This window comes from Cucumis melo, chromosome 11, assembly GCF_025177605.1.
Source record: "Cucumis melo cultivar AY chromosome 11, USDA_Cmelo_AY_1.0, whole genome shotgun sequence".
Classification (NCBI taxonomy): domain Eukaryota; kingdom Viridiplantae; phylum Streptophyta; class Magnoliopsida; order Cucurbitales; family Cucurbitaceae; genus Cucumis; species Cucumis melo.
Genome location: NC_066867.1, coordinates 25,878,783 through 25,887,852, shown reverse-complemented (window position 1 = coordinate 25,887,852; position 9,070 = coordinate 25,878,783). Strand labels below are relative to the sequence as shown.

Genomic DNA, 9,070 nt, shown 5'->3' with positions numbered 1-9,070 from the left:
TGGGAACCAAAATTGGAATAAGGGAATGGAGAGAATTTTTTCAGAGAGAATGGAGAGTTTTCTTCGCAGAACTCACTGTTGTGATTGTTACGCAAAGAATTCCCACTTCTTCTGACGAAAGAAGTGGGAAGTTGGAGATAATAAATGGGAACGTGGGAAAACCACCCACGTTCCCTATTAACTTAATAATAATTATTAAATTAATATATATTAAATTAATTTAATTAATTTAATAATTAATTAAATCATATTTAATTAATATTTTCATTTAAATCATATTTAAATGAATATCTCTCGCATAACCTATAGTTTTAATTTAATTAATTTAATTAAATCAAATTAAACTAAACTATTAATTAATTCTCCAATTAATTAATTTCTAAATTAAATATCTTATATTTAATTTAATCCATAATTTGAATCATATTCAAATATAAATTTCTCTCATAACCTATAGTTTTAATATGTATCATATACACATTAAATTTTAACTTATAGTTTTAATATGAATCTAATTCAAATTAAACTAATATTTGAACTTATTCAAATATTTTATTCTCTCGTAATTTAATTTTGAATCATATCCAAAATTAAATTTATATAATAAAGTCTAATAAACTTTATATTATAATGTATCAATATACATTATATTAATTCCCAAAGTAAATTTGAACATTTCAAATTACAACCAATATAAATAAATCTCATTACTCTTTATGAGCTAGGAAGGGGACCTAATGGACCTACAGATCAGAAGCTACAACGATATGAAATTAATTAGCTAAACTCATTAACTACATTAATCATTATTCGTTAACTGTGTGTACACTCCACTAAAGACTCACAGCTGAACTCTTCTCACTGTAGATATATTTCTGTGTCCATGGATATAAACCAATACCAGTAAGTTAGTCCTTCACAAGTGTTCGTAACACCAGCTAGGTCAAATTACCGTTTTACCCATGGGTTACCTCTAGTCCTTAAATACCAGTGCTCCTCTAATGAACAACCTGTTTATGGTCCAACCACTAAACAAAAAACCCTCTCGTGCCATAGAGAGGGTAGGTCCCTTTGTTCAAGTCGCGGAGACACCATTTAAGGGAACACTTATCTACTTACCCTAAAGGTGGGAATGAGTGAATTCCATCTTGTGTGATTATGTTTCCAGCTCCCCAGTCAGTCTTGTCCCCAAAATGATAAGCATATTGAGTGGGCAATTTGGTCACTCTCACCCGTACAAATCAAAGGACAATCCCTCGCAAACAGGAGTTTATAATACACTCAAGATTAAGACTAAGTCACCTAGGTCATCCTAATGAAATAGAAATCCAACTAGTTAACGGAGTTACATCTAGTGATTACTATTTCGTGGTCCAATCTTATGCAAACCCATTGCATAGGATACCCTCACTCGCATGTCGCATACATGAACACATTGGATCAATGTATTTTTATCAAATCCAAAGTGAGCCGTATCCATAGTGTTAACAAGATAAGGTACCCAACCTTAACCCTATACTATAGACCCTTTAAGCTGATCTTGAACATTGATCCCCGTATGTCTCTACATACTGTTCAAGACTCATCAAACAACTTAGGATGTTAGTTTATTGGATTTAGGTTATTAAGACAAAACTAATAATATAATCAATAACACTTATTGAAATTATAATAATAAAACACTTTTTTAATGACAGTCAATTGATTATATTTACTATCTACGAGTTTTAGGACATAAAACCCAACACCAATATGTATGCAAATTGGAGTATCATCTTGTAGGAGCCCTCCGGAGATCCGCGAATCTCATCCAACGCAACCTTATGAGCACGCCATGCTTTTTGGTAAGATATGTTTAAACCATGTTCTGCACGAATGTAATGAACTATATCTTTGGGAGTTGAAAACTCAGAACCAGCTAAAGATATTTTAATTAGGTCCTTGATAATAGTAAAGGTCGCCTGTTTATGATCTGTTAATGGAACATCTACCAAACATGTATGTTCAGAATCAAACCTAGTAAAAACCCATAATGTCCTAACCCCATGAATACGACAAGAAACACGCAAGGACCATTTGTAATATTCAATTATGCATTGCAAAATCATAACTTCCTTGTTTGATTTTACAGTAATGTATTGAGTATTGTCTCTAAGAGTAATGACTTGTACGCACTATTTGAACAAAGATTTTGTTGAAAACATGTCATGGACTTTTAGTGCAAAGTTGGAATCTACCTTAAACATATCTATGTTTTTAAAAAACCAACCCCATCATCATGGATTTGAGTTTGAAAAGAACTAGACGACAATGAACCCAAACAGATATATAAAGGACCAACAGAATGAAAAATAAGGACAATATGATGCTCAACAATCGATGTTATTATATGGTAAACTCATTTAACATCGTTATAGCCAAATCATTCTTAACACATTCTATAGGACCTAGGAAAATGTATATATCAATATTGTTCATATCAATAATACTGCCTAACTTGGATATAAGGCTTGTGTACAATTCTTTATAGTACATATGTTCAATAATTGTAATTTCGGACACACTAAAACTAAGGTAATTGTTCGATTCATTGAAAAAACCATCGAAGTAGACTATAATTCTGACCATCCTAAATAAACATATTAAAAATATGTCACTATTACTGATGTCAAAATATATGTATTATGGTAAATAAGAAGGGATATATATCTAAATAAGAAAATAACACACAGATCATATTCGTCAATAAATGTATGAAAATTTATGTATACTATTGTAAATAAGAAGGGATACATATTTACAAAATTAGATAAGATAAATAACTAGTGTATCTCAACTTATATGCATAAGGGGTATATATAAACTAATTATGACAATTGATATTCCTTGGGGACCGTATGTAAACATATATGTAGTAATATATGTCTAAAATAAATCTTCGGAAATATAATGTTAGATGTTCTAAGAATACTATGATTTAATGGAGTACAAAAAATATAACGAACTGAGGAAGAGAACTAACCGGATGTATGTGAAGGCGGATGGAATTGATGAAGAAATTGGATTGATTTTCGGCAGTGAAGCTTTGAACACAATGAAAAAAGAAGATTTTCCAAATGTAGAACGTTAAGAAATTAATTTCCAGTGGAGGATATAACAGATGTGATTTTCAGTGAAGGAAGGAAATTCAATTGATTTGCGGTGAACTAACAAAAGAACGAAACTGGATGGAATTGGTTAAGAAATCAAATTATTTTCCGACAGAGGATCAAACGAAATTGGTGGAGAAATTGATATACGGGAGCCGACGAAAATTGATAATGGGAAGAAGGTGGCAGACGATGTACGGTGAATAATTAAGAAATATATTTTTGAAAACTTTTTCCACATTAAAAAGTATATTATTTGATTATAATTTAAAATCAATTATATAAGGTAACGTTTTTTATTTTATATTAATTAAAAATATAATTAAGAAAATTATATTTTACACAATAATGATAAAAATAATGTAAATAAGGAAATAATTAATTCTTAATTTCGAATTTGCTATATAATTAAGGTTAATCTTGTTCTAGAATTCCTAATTAAGTCAAAAAATCTTAATTTAAAATATTTGTGAAATTTTGATTTTTCTTTTGTCTAAATCTTTCTAGTTAAAACCCCTAATATTTTTTGGCGGCCCAGATTCGTATAGAAGCCCAATAACGACCCATCGCGTTTATTAATGGGCTTTCGCTCCAATATCCTTATTTAAGAAAACCCTAAAACGTTTCTATATAAATGCGCGTCGGCACCCTTCTTTCTTATCTATCAATCGTGTTTTTTTTCTTTAAATTCCTTTCTTTTGCTTTGTTGTTTTGTTCTTCGCTTCTTTGTAGGGCATAAGAGTTTTCATTTTAGGGTTTTATGGAATCCGTCTGTGTACAATAAGCCGATGCTCTGGAATAAAGGAATGAAGGAAGCATGGTAGTGTGCACAGAGATCGAATTCACAGGTCAACATGTCTGCTCCCTCTGATTCTTTCTGATTTGGGGGCCTGGTTTAGACCTACATTCTCATTTCGTTCTCTTAATCTCCTGTTCTTAAACAATTTGTTTGCTTCATCGCTTTTGATTTATTCGTAAATCTTTTTCATATGAAAAGCTATTGCGAATTGGCTGGAATTTTCCCCTAGGTTTCTCGATTGTGTTAATAATTAATTAACTAAAGGTTTCTGTACTTAGGATTGATTTTGAATGCTGGATCATAATCGAGGCGTTCGGATTAGACAAATTTGAGTAGTCTGATAGGTTAATATGTGAATTTTTTTATTGTAATGGTGGAAATGCCTCTTTGAGTAGCCGTGTGAACATAATTTAGGGTTTCATATTGTGCTTAGTTAGGAGGCAGACAGCAAAGTGTTTTTATACTTCGAGGCCTATTTGAGAGGATTTTTCAAACATTTTCGTGAATCTTCCTCCAAGCAGCCTTGAACATTCAGTTTTTTAATTTTAAGAAACTGGATGATTTTGAAAATCCTTAGAGGGTGAATTTTTTTTCTGAACCATTTATTCAGTTGTTGGAAGGGATTAAATTAGTATTTTTAACTGTAGAACAATATTATATTGAAACATTTAAAAACTTAAGTCAAAGGGACACTTTAAAGATATATATGTAAATTGATCAAACCCCCCACTTTGCCAGAATTAAGAACACAGGGAGTTCTATGACCACAGAGATATGGTGGAATGAATTACTGAAGCCTAAAAATTCTTAATCTCTATATGAAATGGAGAAATTTGTCTTCTAAATGTGCTAAATTAATGTGAGATGATAGCCTCATAGCTTGGAAAAACAACTTTCAACATCTAGCCTTGAACATTTTCAGTACTTACGTTCGGTACTTGATCAAGATTATGGATTCTCTTTCAGAAAGCTAATGAAAGCCTTTTTCACAGTAGAGATGATGACATAGCACATGCACCCGTAATGAAAAAAGAATTGAAAACCGAGAATGAAAAGGAACTGGAATCTTGTAGTACCTAATAAATAAAAGAGATGAAACAACAATGGTGGCAAATTTGCTTGTAACTGGTTAAGGTGCAGAAAATGATAAATGTTCGACAAAATTTAGGATTCAATTGATGTGAATACAGGGGGGAAATCCTAGTACAAGTTAAGAAACAAGATCAATGTTCGAACTTTCTTGGGTTCCAATGAGTAACTTCATGATCCAATGGGGTTTGAATTAGCTTCTTATAGTAAAGTGTACCTCCTCAATTGCTGATGTATGTTTTTATCAATTATTGGAAGGTGGGTAGAGAAGAAAGAACTCACTTTGGAAAATAAAATTATTGTTAAATAGAGTCACAATAAATTAATAACTTAGGAATCAAATAGAATCAGATAGAAGTTAAACGTGATTTAATACACATTTATGACAATATTATCTATCAAAGTTTGTATTAGGATATTATTTATAGAAGTTTGTAGATTCATATTTTACTTGATAGGAATAATGTAAAAATATTTAATCATTCATATTTTACCCAATATTTTATAAATTTTACCAAATATTAGATATTGTTGTCAAAAGCTCGTGTTCATATACATTGCAGTTATTTTTCTTTTCTTGTTGTATGGTTATTGATACACAATTTATATATTAGATAAACAATGATTTGATATACAGATATAAACCTTATAAATGTGAAGTTGTTTTTAATGTGACAAAGAAGACTGCCAATTTATTGACTCGGGTTTCCAAAGAGGTGCCCAAAACATGGGTGTATTACGACAATCCTAAGTTTGATGTATTATGACATTATACTCATGTGTAGACAAGAAACACCGTAATGGTTGAGTAGACGTTTTGAGTGTTATGATCAACATGATATCATGTTCAAGGAATATCATGAACAACTACTTACAGAGAAACACAGTTATGCCTTTTGCTGAAGCATGAAATAGGATTATTGACAAGAAAGAAACATTCACCGAGAGTGCTCTCTCTATCCTTAGAACAATCAATCCAATCTATATAGTAAAAACCAACAAGGGTGGCAGTGGTGTCACAAGAATACCACATACCATAATCAGAAGTACCAAGAACATGTTTAAGAATTCTTTTGACAGAGGCAAGATGTGAAGATTTAAGGGCATATTGATAAAGCATATTGATAAAGAGCACATACACCGTAACACAAGCATGATATTAGGACGGCTAGCTGTGAGGTAAAGTAGTCCTCTAATCATGTTTTTATAAAGACTTTCCTCAACAATAATCGCATCACTGTTTTTGGAGTGTTTAGTACTTCTGCTAGTAGGAGTTCTAAGTTGAGCTTGATGGAGGTTGAATTTCTTAACAAGATGTTTGACGTTTGTTTGAGTTATAACAATTCCATTAACCAAGAAAGTAGGAGAGTTCTCTAACCATACTCACTTCAAATTCAGTTTGCATTTGTGTAATAAACTTGCCAACCAAGGATTGAGGACTACCACATAAGATTATATCAACATATACATGAGCAATAATAAATTATGTATCTAATAAATAGGGTTTGGTGGTAAAGACACTTTTAAAAGCTTGCTTTTCTTTCGATGGGTTACTCACTCAATTAAGCCTTTCTTTTTTCTTTTCTCTTCTTATTATCGTCTAGCTCCTCTTCCCTTTTGTCACCCGGTCCTGCAACAAAGTCACCTTTTACTCCTCGGATAAAATTTCCTCCTATCTGAACTCTTGAATTAACTATTTTTCAAGTTTATTTATACTTTTCTTAAATCAAGTTAGTTAACATTATCCTTCTCCCAATCTCGATAGCTCCTACTTAGTGCGTTACACATGTTAGTTTAATATCCTTCTTAAACCATGTTTAACTTAAACTTAACTGGTATTTAGCTGACTACTCAGACTCCTCCGTGCCTAGCTCCTCACCTGATAATTGGTTAAGCGTTTGTTTCCAACTTCTTTTTTTTTTTTTTTTTGCATTATCTTGTTGAACTGCGTTGCCATTCGTCACAACACGTTGTCTTATTCCTTCGTCTTCTGCCCCTTCACTCGTATTATCTCAAAACGTCCATTCAAGCTTAATCATGCCAACTTCAAAAATTAATTTACAAAAAAACCTCTTTATAAGGACACGAGTTTCGCATCATTTGCTTCTTCAATGGTTGTGACTTTCATACTAAATCTCTTAGAAAAAGATCAAAGAACTTTCCTTATAAGCTTTTCATTAGATAGCTTCTCTATGAGAGAGAAGGATTCATTTGCAATATTAAGTATCTAAACATTATATTCAACTATGAATTCATCTTCAAACCGAGAGGTTAAGATTTGAAGATGAGACATCTTAACTTTAGAGGTTCTTTCATATGCCACCTCACAAGAATTTTCCAAGCATCTGCTGCAGAGGCACAAGTATTTATGAGTTTGAAAATATTATTATCAACTCTTCTAAAGAGAGCATTTAGAACACGATAATTCCTGAGTGTAGTTTCTTCTTCAGCATCAGTTCAATCCTTTTCAGGCTTGGGAGGCTTAACACCTTCATCATTGGCAATTACGGGATATGTCGACCTTGTGTTAACAACCTTCTAGGTCTTACTGTCAATGGACTTAAGAAAAACAATCGTTCTTGCTTTCCAATAAGCATAGTTTGATCCATCAATACTACAAGAAATTCATTATTCAGTGACAAAGTTTTAGTGGCGCAAGTAATTTTTGCCAGCAAAAGATTGTTTGTAGTAATGCAAAAAAATGTGTCACAAAATATTACTATTAGTAACACATTTTTAATCCGCGCCACTACAAGAATTGGTAACACAACAATAATGTTGCTAAACATTAAATAGTTTTAGCAACAAACATGTATGTTGCTAAAACTTTACCAAACTCCCAAATTTTCCCTTTATTTTTAATTTGCCTCCAACCCCTTTTCATCTCTCTCCCTCTACTCCAATTTTTGTCACGATTTTCCTCCATTTTCCCAATCTCCCACTCATTTTCTCCCACACAATCCCCCGATTTCATCTTTACCATAGCCCCTCCCCTGACTTCACCGTGCACGCCATCGTCGCTCGCCATTGCCGCACCCCTTCGCTGCACACACCATCTCTAATATTTTCCTTTTTTTTACCAAAAAAAATAGGGCTACCAAAAAATCGGAGGAGAGTGGAAACTCGCTCACTTTTTACTCCAAGTCCTTAGTTCGTCATGATTTTGGGTCTTTTATGAACCACTCTTGTTGCAGGTTGCTGGGAATTTCATAGTTGAATATACATACTCCTTTTAACTTTGCACAAGCACCTTATGTGTGCTGAAGTGAGTTTCAAACTATACTTAGTGTTTGGAACTAACTTTGTATATCCATTTACTTGATGTAACTTCATACTTATAACTTAGGTTGACATCACTTGAACTCTTTATGGAATTATCGAAGTTTCTTGACATATACTTCTTGTCATGAAGTTGGTGTTAATGCATGTTGCCTAGTGATAGTTCCTAAGACTATTGTATTTGACATTTTATAACAGATTTATATATCAAATTTAATATTATTTTTCTATTTAATAAAATACTTTTCCTAGCGCTTTAAATAACGTTGAAAAATCGTTGGTTTTCTAAACTAAAAAAACTACAGGAATTTTTAGTGGTGCTAAATGTTGATTTTAATATGTTACGAAAGACGTTTGTAATAATGGTCACAAATTAACCTTTAGAAATAACATTATCTGTCACTAAAATATCATCTTTAAAGACAAATGTACCATGTCACTGTAAAAAAATAAATAGTGACGACAAATATGTTACTAAAAGAAAACATTTAGTAATGCGCAAATGCCAATAACAATATGCATTTTGCGGAGTGTATTCATTGCATTGCTGAAACTTTTGGCTAATCGAATACTATGACAGTTCTAGTGATGCATGTCTTTTATGAACAACTATCAGATTTCAGCATTCTTTGACTAATATGAAAAGGAATTAGTCAATAAGGAAAGAAAACAAAAGAGTATTTTTTTACGACCAATTTAAACAATAACACTTCTTAAATCAAAGTTTGACGAAATCTCAATTTTGTATCAAATC

General features: G+C 32.0%; 2 non-coding genes across 2 annotated transcripts; both read left to right on the top strand.

Moving 5' to 3' along the window:
* Positions 1-3,953: 3,953 nt before the first annotated feature.
* LOC127144131 (small nucleolar RNA snoR100) lies at positions 3,954-4,058 on the top strand. The gene has a single exon (XR_007815750.1). It is a non-coding gene; the product is annotated as a small nucleolar RNA snoR100 (small nucleolar RNA).
* Positions 4,059-4,369: 311 nt separating this feature from the next.
* LOC127144133 (small nucleolar RNA U19) lies at positions 4,370-4,481 on the top strand. The gene has a single exon (XR_007815752.1). It is a non-coding gene; the product is annotated as a small nucleolar RNA U19 (small nucleolar RNA).
* Positions 4,482-9,070: the final 4,589 nt, after the last annotated feature.